The sequence below is a fragment of the Aythya ferina genome (assembly GCF_964211825.1).
Source record: "Aythya ferina genome assembly, chromosome: 4".
Taxonomy (NCBI): domain Eukaryota; kingdom Metazoa; phylum Chordata; class Aves; order Anseriformes; family Anatidae; genus Aythya; species Aythya ferina.
The window spans coordinates 34098774-34114935 of NC_140300.1; the positions used below are offsets into that span (position 1 = coordinate 34098774).

At 41.4% G+C, this 16162-nt stretch overlaps 1 protein-coding gene and 1 long non-coding RNA gene across 3 annotated transcripts in view; both read left to right on the forward strand.

Moving 5' to 3' along the window:
* Nucleotides 1–16162, forward strand: part of AFG2A (AFG2 AAA ATPase homolog A) — a 189830-nt gene that overhangs the window by 108922 nt on the left and 64746 nt on the right. The gene's annotated exons all lie outside the window — the stretch shown is intronic.
* On the forward strand, nucleotides 2360–4809 carry LOC311436030. Its single transcript, XR_014692560.1, has 2 exons — nucleotides 2360–2486; nucleotides 3311–4809. It is a non-coding gene; the product is annotated as an uncharacterized lncRNA (long non-coding RNA).

Consider the following 16162-nt stretch of genomic DNA (forward strand, 5'->3'; position numbering starts at 1 on the left):
CAGAAGCCAGCCTGCTGATGGCACAGCCGTCCCCCGGGTCAGGGTGAGGACTAGCAGGAGAGGGGGCTCCAGCTCGCCTTTTGCGTAAGACTTTGCCATTTCCTTTTTAAGCTGCTTTTGAGGCTGACTTTTTCCACGAAGTTAAAAATAAATAAGTGACATAATCATGTCTTCTGCCTGCTTTAGAAGCTGGAACATGTCAAGAGCTTGCTTTGCTGACCTCCCCTGGTGCTCGACTTGTGTCCCCCAGGCTTTTTGCTCCCTTGTCCACCAACCTCACTAGCTGGAGAGCAGCAGGATTGCTGCTTCCCCAAGCTCCACCTTTGCTCCTAGCTTCTGATATCTCTCTGCTCCCTGAGAAAAATGATCCTTAAGGCAGAAACAAAGTTCTCCATCATTCCTGCCACTGCTGCTCAGCTGTACCCGGCCTGCTCACGGACCCTGATTGTTTGCCCATGACTGGTGTGATGGGAGGGGATCTCAGCAGCTATGGCAACCCTGTTCTCTCAGCAAAGAATACATATTTCTTGGCACGGGCATATGGCTGTTGAAGGCTTTGGAGCCCTCAGGTGTCCAAAGTCCAGTGCTGGCTAATTTGGTGACTTAAGTATCTAAAGGTAAGTGAGTTTAAGTGAGAAAAGAGATCACCATCTCCTGAAGGAGGACAAGTGCAGCCTGCTCTGCTGTCCTACAGCCTGCTGCCTGTGCTCCTGAGCTCACTGGTAACTAAAGCAGATCAGAAATGTCAGAAGCTTTTTAGGCGGAGCTGCACGGCCAGCATCTAATTTGCTCTGGGAGACTTCACAGTTGAGATACCTGAGGAGAAGGGGTAGAAATTTATGGTTTTCTCCTGCTCCCATTACTTTTGATTGGAAGCTCTCTCAGCAGACCACCTTCAGATTTGTGTCTGGGAGCTAGCAGATGACAAGAATAAGTTTAAAATCTTTTATCATGATTTTTATTTTCATTTCCTTTTTTTTTTCTTTTTTTTTTTTTTAGTAAGACAAGTTAGCTCTCTGATATTTTTATCTGCAGTGTTAACACAACCACCGATCATTTCCAATCCCTGTAATTATTATTTTGTGGTCTTTTGGGAGCCTGCTGAACTGAAGCATTCTCTTCCCGTTGCTTTGGCACCTGGGAATTCAGGCTCCAATGATATTTTCCAGCAGATGTGACTATCGGTGCTTGTTTATTTTTAGCTGGGGATTGTGCACCTTGATCTCAGTGGGAAGCTTCCTGTCCTCATTGTCTTTTACAGCCGCTTGTAAAGGCAAGTGGCTTATAATGACCTACCCTTACTTCCCCTGGCTGCTTCCAAAAGACACAGGAATGTCATCATCAAATGTTATAATTTACTCAGGGACTTTCCGATGAGGACCTCACAGGTTTAACCTTTCCAAGCGCTGTGTTTATTCAAGAGGGTAATAGCATTGGTGGCTTGGATGTCGAGGCTAGGAAGTTACCAGATCATAGCTGAGAAGTTCATTGATTTTTGTCCACTGAACAGTTTTTATTTTTGTGGGAGTGAACCTGTGTTTTGCAGCGAGGCGCGTATCTTAATCACCTCATTCCATTAGCACCACATTTCAGAAGAAAACATTTTTTATTTTTAATGTTCCACATGAAAGTAGATAAAGTTTTCACTTTCCTTAAAATGATTTTAAATAATGGGGAAACATAAAACTTCAGAAATGTTTTTTTTCATCATAAGTGGTAGAAGCCACATTTTCTAAAAATGTATTTAAGAACATTGTAAAATTTGAACGCTTGTGTACGTGTGGCTGTGTTTGCTTGTGTGCATGCTGCTGCACATAGCTGCTTGTGTGTAGTTTGTGAGCTTCTTTATGCTGGTGTTTCTCAACTGCATGCAAGCCTTGTGTACCAGGTTGTAATGGAAAGTTTCTGTCTTGAGTTTGTAAGCACCTTAACAAAATCTGGCACAATACAAATGTACATCAAGCTGTGTGTTGTTACTGAAAGTGCCACGCTTTCAACCTTTGTTAAAGCAAAAAGCATTCAGCAGGGAAAAGTCCTGATTTCAAGATCGGTACTTTTCTCCTGCCTCTGTGAGTGCTGCTGCAATGCTATTTTGTCTGTTTCCTGTTACATGAAAAACAGTTTAAGAAGCAGATTTCCATCTATTATATTCTTTAGAAAACAGGCACGATGATCCAGCTAATGGTTGGGTTTAATATATAGGGGTTTTGGAATAAAGCCCAAGCTCACGAATCATTTCATCTTGCTCACATAACTTGTTTTGTCATTAGAGGGGAAAGAATGTTTGTTTCCTAAATACTCCATGTGGTAGATAGCGGAAACTACATGCACACTACCTTTCCCCCAGGAAATTTTTTTCACTAACGATATACAGATTATATTTTTGGCAACTATTTTCAATTTTGGAAGAGTGACATGATACAAGGAACCCTTTTTAGTATTCAGTTGTTATGACAAAAGAAAACAAACGTCGTTTTCTTTGCAAAGTAAGCAATTAATGTGAGTGATATTGCTGTTGATGCTTGCCATATGATATTTATTATTGAGTAACATTGTGGGTAGAAATCACCCAGCTAATTCCTCAGGACTTTTGTGGAATGCTTTTTGAGGAACACATGAGACCAATGTGCACTGCCATAAAGCACAGCTCCAGGTCACATTGGAGGAACCTTTCCACAAGAGGCTGAGAGCTTGCCTAGTGTTTGCTTTGCAGGCAACAGGTATGATGGGGAGATTTCTGGTTGTTTTGGTACTTGTTTTGCCTCAGTGTTGGATTGCAAGCTGATAATCTTATTAGTTGCATTTTGGGGAAAGGGCTCAGAGACCTTAAATTCCCCTCAGTATTCTTAAAGGAAAAAGAATCTGTAGTTTCAAACACCTGTCCAAGTAGTACCTCCAGGGAGCTGTTGTATGATTCTCGGTGTACATTTGATCTCTTGGCATTTCCTGCAAAACTCTGATATTTTCTTAATTGTTGTTTCACAAAATCACCACATGGGAAAGAAGCAAAGTGACCTCCTCGAAAGGTCTAAAATGTTTTTTCTTAGAGCAGCAGACTATACAGTAACTTCTCTTTTTCCCCAGGTGATTCTCAGTTAGGCCATTCTTTCTCTCCCTGACAAGGGGACACGATGCCTAAACTGCATTCTGTTGTCAGTGTGGATGTTGCAGAGCTTTTGGTTATATAAAATCAGACCATCTCTTCTATCATGGAAAAAACAGATCAATGTTTTCCAGTGCTGTAACCTCGTAGAGGGAGATTTGTTATTTTGCAACTGTTCCAAAAGTCACTTTCTTAAAATTTTGTCAGGTATAAGGACAAAACCGATGATTTCAGTGATGTATCCTACTCCTTGAATTCCGTTTGCCTTAGCTACACGGCAAGAATTGAATTCTGTGTAACCATGGGGTGATGCATCGGTCCTGCTATTTTGCTGACTACTTCCTGCTGCGAGAAACTAACTGAAATACATACTTGGGGACAAGCTTCTTACCCTCAGATGTTCACAGTAGCATCCTAGGGTGTGGTAATACTGCCTCTTTCATCCTCAGCTACTGCTGCTCTCATCAGACTCTGTAGGTGCTTGCTCCTTTAGCCATAGAAGGAACCCAGGTTATGGAGTAGGGTAAGCACCCTTACTCCATCTTAGGTATAGGGAAGCTGATGGGAGGCTTGCCCAAAAATTGGTCAAGAAAAAACTCAACTCGGCTGTATAACTGAGATTCCTCTGAGGCTGTTGTTCTTCTGTCTAAAATAGTATTGCTGGTGAATGCAGATATGGGACTTCTTTTCTCCTTTTCCTCGGGATCTCTTGTGGCTAACATTTGTCAAAACAAGGACAAAAAGCAAGCAGAAGGGAAAAATCTTTGTGTAAAAGCAATAAAATGGTCTTTGATGACCTGGTAGGCTGGTACAGATTGCTCCCTGTTTTGTTCTTAAACCATTTGTCTGCACTCCTGGTACAGATGCTGGAAAAAAAAAAAAAAAAACAAAAAACAAAAAACAACACCCTCCCAACATGTACCTACAAAGCTCTGTTGAATGGCACATCCTGACATGTGAAAAGAGAAATGGTGAGGCTGAGCTACCTGAAAGAATGGCTTGGCATTCCTGTGGCTGAGAGGAACTGCTTTTGAGGAAAGAAAGAAGGTGGGGAGGAGCCTGGGCAGTGATGAGTGTGCATGGGGGGCTGCAGGGAGCTGGGCTGGAGCTAAAAGACCACATCCGTGTTTTTCCAGGTGTTCCTTTTGTAATCGTTCATTTTTTAGAAGAAAAGAGGCAGCAAATCCAGTCATTCAGAAAAATAAGTGACAACAAAAGAGAGAAACCAGACTTGTGCTGTGCTTTCATTAACTGTTTTACTGCAGTTATAGCAATTGGTACCTCGGTTTATAATGCTTGCTCAATTACAGTGTGTCTCCTACACGCTCATTGCCCCCTCATTTATTCCCCATTACTTTATTGCTTTGTTTAATCCCTTATAATGTGTCTAACCCAACGGTAAGGCTGCCTGCAAAGTTCAAGCTGCAGTTGAGAGATTTTTGCTTCAAACCAATTAAACAATTCCCAGTCGTCGGGGTTTTTAGAGTGACAAAAAGATCTTTTAAAGCCTCAGGTCGTGCCAGAAATGAATGACTTCTTCATGGAGCAAGCAGGACCTCCAGAATCAGCGCTCGCGTTCTACCCGAAGAGATTCAGGAGGCCCCTTCCGTACTTGAAACATATATAAATGATGAAAACAATTAAATGTGTACATACTTTACAAGATTTAACTTGACAAGCCTGAATAAACTAGCTTCTGCCCTGCACCTTTGTTCTTGCCCTAGGTCTTTCTGTGTACTTGTGATAGACTTTCAACTCAGTCAGAAAAATTCTTCCTAACCAAAAGGCTTGGCATCAGAATTAAAACAACTGCTTAAAGAATTGCTCATACCTCTCCCATTGCTGTGGCAATATGACTATTACAGGTAGAAAAATCAAGCCACAAAATTCTTCAGAGCCCCTCTTGGTACAGTTTTTCTGTGCATGTATTTCCACGAAAGGATGTCCTGCAAAACAGCTTGCTGAAAAGGGGGAAAAAAAGCTGTGTGTGTGGTTCATTAAAGGTCTGTGTGTTTTTCAGGTGAAGTTTACATCTTTACTTTGCATTGTTTCAAGGTGAGTTTCAGTTATAAATAGTAAATCTGTCTGGAAGTCTGCACTGGTATGTCTTGCAGGGTAGGTGTAGCTGTTGGCTAGAACTCTCATTTTGGTATCTCGCCAAATTTATTTTCATTTTGATTTTATATGATTGCTGATTAAACAGAATCTGTTTATATGTGGATGTTTAAGTTCAAAATATTGCAGTCAATAATTGCAGAAAGGCAAATACTGGGCTGAGAATGTTTATTCAAGCTTTCTCAAATGGGACTAATTTTACAGTGCCTGGCTTTGCGGAAGTGTCTTTTTTTTTTTTTCCTAGAGATGAAATCTATTTCCATGTTGCTGGCCTTTTGATTTGGGATTTTTCAATGTGTAGTTCCAATAGCTTTTTTTTTTTTTTCTCCTCCAATTGTGTTGCTCATGAACTTGTTCAAGATGTCCCGCTCATTAGCGCAGATTAATACACTGGTGCAACGTTGTGAACTGGTACAAAAGAGAAACCTAGCGATGCTCAGTGGTAGATGAGATGTTTACGTTTGAGTTAACAGGTATTTCAGCTTTCTAAGACGGCTATACTGGTTGCCTGTCAAGAACAGAATCGCCTTCAAAATGGCTTATGTTGAATTTATTACCAACTTTACCTTCCAGCAGTAATAATGGTGAAAAGTCCTTTCTGATTGCAAAATAATGGCTGGATTACACTACGATAAAATAGAGACGGTGAAGTGTCGTGTTACTGCACTAATTTGCATCCTTCCTGTTTATGTTAAACAGGCAGTACAAAGGAAGGGATTTTGAGTGGTCCCTTTCTTTCCCAGCTGAAAGAATGCCCTTTATTGGATTAGCAGGGTGCTTTAACAACACCCTCATTCGCTTGTGGAAAAATCGGTGTGTGCTTGGTGTGAAGCTCACAGGGACTGTTGTGGTGTGGCCCAACTGACACATCCAACTGTTCTTGGATGGGCACGTAACAAATCAGTCCAGCAAAACCGCAGGATCATACCATTATTCCCCCAAGTTTTCCCGTTAAATATAGTAACTGTAGTGGCTGTAAAGCAGAATTTCCTTCTATATGTAACTCTCTAAGTATCAAGACTATATAGGTATATATACATACACACAAAAAACTCACAAATAATATATGGGTGAGGAAGAAGCCTGATGGTGTTTGTTTTTATTTGTAAGTGATGCTTTAGGCTTCCCCAAGAGTTACGGCTCCTGTCTGGTTGTAATGGCTTAACAGCTTCTGGAAAGGTAAAGTGACCCCGCTGCCAGAGTAAAGGTGTATCAGGTGTGAAGGATGTTACCTTTTAGCATAAAATGAGAAATAACAATACTTGCTTTGTAATTCAGTAGTGCAATTTGATATACAGAAATGCTATTTGTTGGTACACAGCATGGCCAAGAAATACTCCTTGCACAAATATACTTACTCAGAATTTAAAATCAGCTAATGCAAGGTGTTTGTTTTCCTGGAATACTGAATGGCAGGGAAATGAACGTTCGGGGGGGACTGAAGGAAAATCTTATGCTGGAATTGCTGGTAGGCCAAGATTTCTCCCCTGACTCTCCCTCATCCCCCGTCTTCCTTTCTTTTAACTCAGACATTTGTGTAGCAAGAATTTGTTGTGTGTTTGTAGTTTTTTGTTTTGTTTTGTTTTGTTTTGTTTTGTTTTTTTTTTTTAATATATTTTTTAAAAGATAATCATTCAAAATTGTCATGGGCCTCTTTATCTCATTAACCGGCAGCGTGTGATCTGACAGAACCATCTAGGTAAAAGTGTATTAAAGGATTCCTTTCTGCCTTCTTATACACGTATTGTGTTCTGTATTATTTGATGACAGACTAGGAGATACCCAATGATTTAAAAGATGTAATAATTTGGAGGAAAACTTGTCTTAAAAAAAAAAAAACAACTTGCTGTTATGATTGTAAAGAAACCCGAGACATGAAACCTTATAGGTTACAAATAATATTGAGCTCAGTTTACAGCATATCTGTGTGCAATGTTTCTGTCTCTCATATTGCTGTAAATTAGTATTACCTGTCAACAGGTTATTATTCTGTCTATTTTGCCTGTAACTATTATGGGGGGGGGAAACCTGCTTTGGTCCTGACCCAAAATCCGATGAAGATAGTAGAAAAAAAATGCATTGACTTTATTGCGCTTGGGGTCAGATCCTTGGAGGCTTGAAAAAGCATGGAAAGAACAAAACCAAAGTTTTGAAAGAGGAGATTTTTCCATAATTTATTTGGTTTCTGTGTCAAATCATAGCTTAATTCAGAGCAAGTGTTTTAACCATGAGTCAGGAGAAAGTTTTGACGTTTCCTCATAAAAGAAAACTTAGTTAAATCATGGTAATATGAAAGTTTCAGTATTTACAATCAAATCTTACCAGCATGGCAGTCGTGTTTTTATTAAAATAAGCACTCTTTTAAAAGGAACTGAGCGTGCACCAAGAGCTTACAACTGCAGGTTCGGTAGTGCTCTGTTGCTGCCTCCTGCTCTGCAGGAGCACGTGCATTCGCATGCCTTCCTGGTGCTGTGTGGCGAGGAATCGGACCCGAAGAGCAGCAGCTGGCAGCGTTAGCCTGAGCCCCCATTTCCCCAGGCGTGATGCACACAAGTGCTTGCGGCAGCACGGAGCAGGGGGATGTAAGGTGGAAGCAGACACCAGGGAGAGGAGCATCAGCATCGGTTCCACAGCTGGTGAAGCAGCCACCAAACTGTGCTGGGCACAGCCCTTTGACCAATTTGTTGGATTATTTTCAAATTTTGGGATTGTAGGATTAGCCAGGCTAGTGATTCATCTAAAGCCATTTCCAGTCCCTCACAGCTGCCACAGAGCAGATGCTGAAAGAGTAGAAGAATTACTTCAATTCTTAAGTTGCTCTTTGGCGGTACAGAGCACTAGCATGCTTATCAGGAATATCATCTGCACTGGTTTTTCTCTGTTGTGCATTGCAGGAATTGCTGCAATACTGTAACCAAACAGGATACTTACCAAGAGAACTGCCAAAATAGGGAAAAAGTACAAAAAGCAATGGTAATGAAGCTTTCCACTAAGACTTAAAAATGTCGTCATGCCACACTGATAGAGTTTTAGTGTTCACCTCTAAAAACCCTCTGACACAACTGCTAGCTATTGTTTTAAAACCGTGCCTGTTTTTTCATTATAGTCATTGTCTTTTGCAATTTTGTTTTCAGGTATTGTCAGATCCGCTCTTTTAATAAAGGTGCCTTTGGGATATTTGCAGCTTGTTAGGTGATGTTCTGGGTACCAATCCAGCACTAAATAAGAAACTATTTGTTACTTTTTTGTATGCAGCAGTAACAAGTTTTAACATTAAAGTATTACGGTATCTGATTGCCTACAGGAAAGGGATATAATATTCACTTAGCAGCCAATGAATGAATGATTAAAATCTTAAAAGCATTTAATAAGATTGAAACACAGAGCAGGGCTGTTCTCTGGTGTAAAGTTACACAAGAGGTTCACTGGGTCAGAGAAGGAGTACTGGAGATTGATTTTTTATTTTTTTTTAAAGCAGTGTTACTTCTACTATCAAGTCAAGACAGCTCTGAGGGGAAAACCGTACAAGAGTGGTGGCATGTTAAAAACAGCACAAAGCAAAAGAAAGCAATTGGTTCCACACCTGTAATAGGTCAAAAAAAAAAAAAAAAGTCATTATTATTAGAAAAAAGTATGCATGCAGTTTCTATCCTGACCATTAGATGAAAACTCTCCTGCCTGCCTCACACTCGTATACCCCTATTACCCCTATTACCAAAGGCTCAGAAGGCTTTGTAATCCCAAAGAAAGCCTCATGGTTCGGAAACTACTGTCTCGCCCTGCTGTCATGCACTTAAGACTATTCCCTCAGACTCATCTTCTACACCTTATGGTCCTGGTGTGAGAATGTAATTATTCCACTCTCATTAAAGACCCCATACCTTCTGTCTCAGGAAGACTGTGCTCTGGCAGTGACAGTTAGGATAATGTAAATGGAATCTGAATTTAAGATAAGTACTCAGGCAAAACTGTCCTTCAACGAGTTACTTAGGGACAGGGGCAGCCTTGCTGCCTGTGACAAGTCATGCAGTGTGCGAGGGCTGCATCTTGCTTGCTTTCCTATTCTCTGTTCAATATAACACATTTCTGAACTGTTGCTGCACTTAGTGGAGAAAACTCTTGCATTAGTTTGCAAGGAAATGCAGTAGCCTGAATTTCCATGCATCTTTTGTCTAGATTCAGCAAGAGACTTAGGAAGGTGACACCTACTCAAATGAACAGAGGGAGAGCATCATAATAGCTGTTGGGTGCAGGCTTCTTGGCACTGCTTGAATTTTGTAAGTAATCATTGAAGGCTAGATGGTCTCAAAGAGCTGATAAAAGAACAGCAGCTACATAGCAATAACAGTAAAGCTAAGGAATAGGCTTACATTGCATGAGAAAAAATATAAGGTCACATGTGTTCAGCATTTTACAGGGGTCTTCACCCACCCACACCTTTTGAATGAACTTGAAAAATGACAGGCTGGTTGTAAATGACATGAAAAAAGTTCAATACATCAGTATATTGAAAATGTCATGTGATAGTCTGTGCATTTGGGTTTGTTGATACCAAGTTACGTTACTCTTGAAGATTAGAGGTCGTTGTTGATTCTGTGAGGGCCTTAAGTTTGCCAAAGATTCCTGCTAAATAATTTCTTGTGAGCAAGGAGAGAACCTGATGTGCCCAGCCGCTACCCATGCCAGCCGCTGTCTGGAATCGCCAGGGTGAGGAGCAGAGAGAGACATAGCAAAGGAAACTGGGAGGAGATGGGATGTGGAGAGGTAGGAGTGATCGCTGGTTAATCCTCCATCGTTTGAAGAAACTTTGTGCCTGCTGAGTAAGTTATGTGGGAAGCCTGACCCTAACTGAAAGTACAGAGGGATGTATCTCTCAATGGGAATTATTTTCCTGGGAATATTCCTTCTCCCATTCAAGCTAATTCTTAGAGGTAGAGATGTCAGGGCTGTGCAGTTTGAAGTCAAAAGGTTCCCAGTAACACCGAAAAGCGTTTGAATGCCATTGTCTTCATCTGCAAGTGCTGTTAGAATGAATTACAAAGTAGGTTGCTTGATTTCTGAGGTTAGAAAACTACTTCATTTTTCCTCCATTTCAACTTCCTGCCATACTGAACCTGCATTTTGAGTAGAGAAGTTGGATTTGAGTGGAATGGGAGCTTCTGTTCATTCATTACTTCTTTAAATTACACAATCAAAGCTCAAAACCGTCAGACCGGGAGAGCACGTGTACGTGCCATGTCCCTGGTGGAAATGCCAGCCTGAAGTCAGCAGCCTGCACCCAGCGCACGTGAACAAGCCCACGCTTTCCAGACCATTTCTCCTCCCCGGGTACCATAACAAATGTAGATTTTCAACTTGAAGAAAATAGCTCAGCTGAGATAAGGATCTTAATCCTGTCGATAAAATAACAACAGCAGCGCAAGGCTGGGCTAACAGGTTTCTCTAACCCAGGAGCCTGAGAGGTATCAGAAGCAAGATTTTGTTTCTCTCTGTCAGGCCGGCCCTTGCCCACCGCAAGGCGAGCGTCGTGGCTCTCCCTGTCCCTGTCAGCATCCGAGGCGGCAGCCAGTCTGACCTGGAAGGGAGCTGAGGCTCCAGAGGTCTCTTTCCAAACCCGGAAATGTCAGTAATTCCCTCCCTCGTCCCGCGCTGTTTATTTAGGGCGCCAAGTGCCTGTTTCACCTGATGGCGTTGTCAGGAGGCAGCCGGAGGCTTTCGTGTAGCAGCGCCTGCGGCTGGGTGTGGCTCGCTTTTGGTGCACGCTCGGGTGCTGCGTCAGGAAGGGGAAACTTCAAGAGCCTTCCTTAAGGCACAGCACAGCTTTGTCTTTGCTTTAACAGGTCAGTGGGAGGTGCCCAGAGCATCCCCAGCAGTCAGGCTGAACTCTCTTTGTCCCCCCTGGTCCCTGTTCTCGTGAGCTTAATTTAAGGTTTTGCCAGTTTTGAGTGGCAGCTCTGTGCTGAAAGGTGACTATGTGAAATTCAGTAACACAGGGAGGTGACTTGTTTTTCTTGAAAGTCTTAATTTATGGCACCTGTGCAAAGTAATCCTATTAACGTAGGTTCCAGCCTGGAGACAGCTGATACAACACCAGAGACGGTGATGCAGTGCCTCATGCTTTAGGAGCCCTCAGTATGAAATGGGCTAATAATTCTAACTAAAACCAAGTAGTTTGTCTTGCTAATATTTGTTGGCTAAGAAGCCGATCAGAATCAGCACATCAGGACAGTATTTTTTCATCCATCTGGTTGCTCAGTCTAAGTGAAGAGATGAGACCCGTAGCTTTGTTGTTCTTCAGGTGCCTTGCTCACAAAACATTCTGCCCCTTTGCTCATTGTAGAAATGTTTTCTCCTTTCCTATTGCGCTATTTAGGATTTCCTGCTTAATTTGTTGGGTAGAGCCTATCTGCATCGAAGACCAAATGAAGAGACATCAAATGGGGTTATATTGCTCAATTTGTATGATTTTGCTGGTAGAAACTAACTGAGTTTTCTACCTTGTGTTACTCTATCCATAAAATGGAGGTTCTGATGTTTTTGTAAATACTTGTGCTTCTTGAAAATGTTCTTAGGCTTACATAATGTACTTGAAGACGTCTTGAAAATGTTCTGTGCTTACAGAAATGTATTTATTTGCTTTTAATTAGCGTGAAGCACTAACCAAGTGGCATACTTGTTGTTTTTTTTTTTGTTTTGTTTTTGGTTTTTTTTTTTTTTTTTTTTGCCAGCAGGGAAAAGAGGCATAACACAGGTGTTAAAGGGCTGCAGAAATTTCAGAAATGCGAATTCTGGTTAGGCTTTTGGTAGCTAGTGCACAGGAGAGAACTGCACATTAATTCATTTTGAAATATTGTAGCTGGGCAGAAACTGTAGTTTTTCTTTATCTACCAAATGACAATCAATGCCTTTGGACTTCATTTGAGGACTTGGGCCCATTGCTCAGAGACAGAGCACCAATACGGTTTCTGACCAGAAGAACTGATAATCTCGGTACAGGGCTTGAGGCAACAAATGGCTACAGGCAGAAAGGTGAAAACAGAAGAAATAAAAACAACGTCATGGACCGGCCTCAGCATGTCAACAGACCAGGTTTTGTAAGGACTGTGGGGTTTGATGTGGGTGTGTGTATTTCATAGCCATGAAGAATCCAAAGAATTATTTGGAGGACATGCAGGATAAAATTATTGGCAAAAAGCACTCCCAAGTCTAACTGGTGGAGGACATGTAACATGTTTTAAGTTTTGATCTGTGTGTGTGCTTGGTTTTAAGTACACCAAGCATCTAATGAGTCAGTGATGGAGGACTGCAATATGGGCTGAGGTGTGAGGCAGGCATCAGTATCTTGATAAATAATAGATCTATTTTAGAAATATTTTGCAGGAAGAACTTGCAAAGTTTATATTTCACATTAGTGTGAAGAACTCAGGAAATGGGCCAAGTCAGAAGTGCTCCTGTTATAATGTTGACTGACGGTAATTTTTTGGCTCACCCTGAGTGGGAAAGTGATGGAGGTAAATCAGTGCTGTCTCTGTGTCACTCCTGAGCTGATGGTGGCTCTCTGCAAGGATTTTTTGAAGTGCTGCTCAAGATTTTGGCTTGACAGAGAGAGTGAAAAGACTGAAGCGGAGAAAAATTCATGAGTAGTCAATGTGAGAATAGTAGTGGTGTTTATGTTTTCAGCTCAGTGTATTGAAAGGGGAGAAGAGAAAGAAAACAAAGAGAGTGAGCAACAGGGCTCCTGCGGGAAGGGAAAATGTAAGAAATTGGTGGAAGGGATACCTGCAGCCAAGCCTTGAGGACACAAACATGCACACCTGTATTGATGTCAGATGACGTCAGCGGAAAATAGGGAAAAATAGTTTGAATGTTGGTGAGGAAGATGCTATCAGACAATGCATATAAAAGATTGTGGTGGGAAAAGTCAGCCTGAGACAGACGGGGATTAGGACTGGAAGAATGGAAAGTTGGTGAAGAGGAGTTTAGGATTTTGGAAATGGTTTTCACTGAAGTTGAAGAAGCAGAGCTGCCTTTGCTAGGAATATGGAAAAACTATAAGGGAGAATGAACTCACAGTGGAGGACATCAGCCAGATCTCAAGATTTACAGCAAAGATGATCCATCGCACAAGAACAAGCGCAGAGGAAATGGGTGTTGGTCCGGCTGGGAACACGCAGGTTGCATGCCAGATGTGTGGTTATCAGTTTGTCAGTGAATATAGATAGTGTTTCTTAATTTACTGTTTGAAAAAATGTTGCTCTGAAAAAGCCTCAACCATGCTGTCCTCTTACAGAAAATTATTCCTGTCCTAACATGCTGTAAGTTGGCAGGAGAAAGTGTGACTGTTCCTGCACTGTCTGGAATTTGGACAATTTTTGGCTGTAACCTCTCAAATAAAGGTAACAATAACAAGAAGTCATTGCTTTATTTTTTTTTTTAACTATAAATTACAGACTTTGGTTTGTAGTGTCAGGAATTTAGAGCTGGAAGCTAGTTTCTGCCACCTTGTTCCATTTATGCCTTGAATCTTATTTGATGAGTAATAGAAAGAACAGGCATTCAGAGTGAAGCAGAATTGAGTATTGTTAGATTTCTAGAAATTGCAGTAAGGCCGTGCTAAGACAAGAAGAAAAGCAGATTAAGGTACTTCAGGGAATTGTGTTGAGAAGCTCACAGTTACATAAACCAACAAAATTAGGAAATTTAGGTCTGGGAGTGGTAGACCATCCTTAGCTTGCTGATTGCTGGCTGGTAGGAATAACAGTAGTTTTCTTCCTCTCCCATTTCTAGTCTACTAGAGACTTGGAATTTAGTCAACTTAAAGGCAGTGAAAGAAATAAAATGATACTAGGTATTACATACATCCATGAAAAGTGTCTGTGCATATATGCAGATGTATCATTTCTTAACTCTCAGTAACTCTTTTGGGCCTGTTGGGACTATCAAATACTTCGAGATTGTCTTAAGTGAGAGAAAAATGAGGCTTACTGGGAACACGAAAATCTTTCTGACTGTCATCAAACCAAGACTACCCATACAAGTTGCTTCTGTTTCTTGGAGAGTTTCCTTTTCTAATAGAAAGTGGGTTTTTGAGGACGGTGCTCAGGCACACTGGGTGATCTATTCTCCACGGCTTGTCAAGTTTCAAATAGGTGTGCCTGAGCCTTCAAGTGTTCTGGCTGTGCTCTTTCTCTGCCTGGTTTATCCATGCAGAAGTCACAGAGTGACTATTGGCCTTTTCGTCTTCAGTCAGTGTCTTGGTGGAGAAGAATGGTTCTCTCTAGTTAGTTCAGGAGAGGGAGCAGCTTGTGCTTTTAACATAGCATCTGCAGTCATGAGCAGCAGCACGACCTGCTCTGAGGCTTAAGCTCAAGTTTGCAGAGATGCTTTGCCCAAGCTGTTCTGGCTTGCAGAGGAGCTTGTGTGTCCCCAGCTCTCCCTGTATTTCCTTGGTTCAGTCTAGAGGCAAAGTGCAAACTCACCAGTCTGAATTGGATGGTACCTGGGGCCAGAGTGGATGCTAGCCTGATCACTCTTCAGGATGTTTTTTTTTGTGATACAGGTCTGCCTTTTTTCTGTGATACAAGTCAAAGCTGACCTGCAGTACTGTGCTATTATCCAAGCTGCTCACCAGCAACTCATTACTAAGCCAGCCACTGCCTCTCGCTTTTCCACTTCAGTGCTTTATCATAGAGCTGGAGTTGCTGCTGATTACTTTGTGGCAGTCATTTATAAGTCTGTAAGAACTTAGAAAATGATTGAGGTGTAGGAAGGTTAAAAGGCTGCACACGTATGAGACTAGAAGCAAAAAATGGATGCCAATTCTCATTTGACCAGACTTCCTAGGATGCTTCTGACAAAGCACTAAAAGACTGTGCTCCACAATTTTCACACTTGTAAAACTGCCTTAGTTTGCAGAGATGCTATGAATGTAAAATGTTGCTGTTAATATTACAGTATTTTGAATATGTGGATATATAAATTATTAGTCTGATTGTCCGATACTCTCTTGCACCATCCCTCTAACAGCATTTTTCTACCCAACGCCAGCACTTGTAGCTAAGGATAATAGGATTAACAGAAATACTACAGAAAAGGATTTAGTCCTGACCGTAAGTTTTACAACTTCTGATTTTGTTTCATTTGTGGAGTAGTTTGCCCAACAGAACATCAGTTGCACAATGGCAGTTTGAGACTGGGCTCCAAGCGCAAGTCTTTGCCAGGTCTTTGAAGCAGTGATCTGCCTAGGTGCTGGGTTTGGGGAATGACACAAGAAAGCAGAGGACTAAGAGGTTGTCAGATAGCTCCAAAGGGGCAAATACTGGGGGGGCTGCCTTTGTACCTCCCTGCTCCTCCCCCCAAACAGTACTCTCTTAAATGAATCATTTTCTGCTAATTTTCTTTCCCGGTAATACTGTGTTTCTTTGTGTTTGGTGTGAAGTTACAAATAAAAGTGAATTTTTGTAATGTTGGTCATCTGGCTTTAACTCTCTCTCCCTCCATTTAGCAATTTCGAGCTGCTCGAGCCTGCACTCTGTCTGCTGCCTATCTGATTCATTTTGCTTCCTCCAGATACATGTTTATATAACCTTTTAATACTGAGGACCTGGGTGACCTTGGCATGACACCATGAATCATATATGGGAAATGTAGAGTTAGGAAGAAGAAATGAAGTAAGTGTATTTATGGTCAGAAAAGTAATTGTAAAAATCTCGTCTTACGCAGCAGATATGCTTCCTGTGTATGTTTAGAGTTGTATCCGCTGACTTTTTTGACAAAAATAAACCCACAAGGAACTTAATTGGCTTTCAAAACCCAAGCTGATCTTGCAGGCTGATAATTAGCGTGTTTCTGTGAGCATACTTATATACATGTTGAAAATAAACCTAAAGTAATTTAGATAGTATTGAGAGACACAAGACAGGGACATCCCGCAGTGTGACTTCA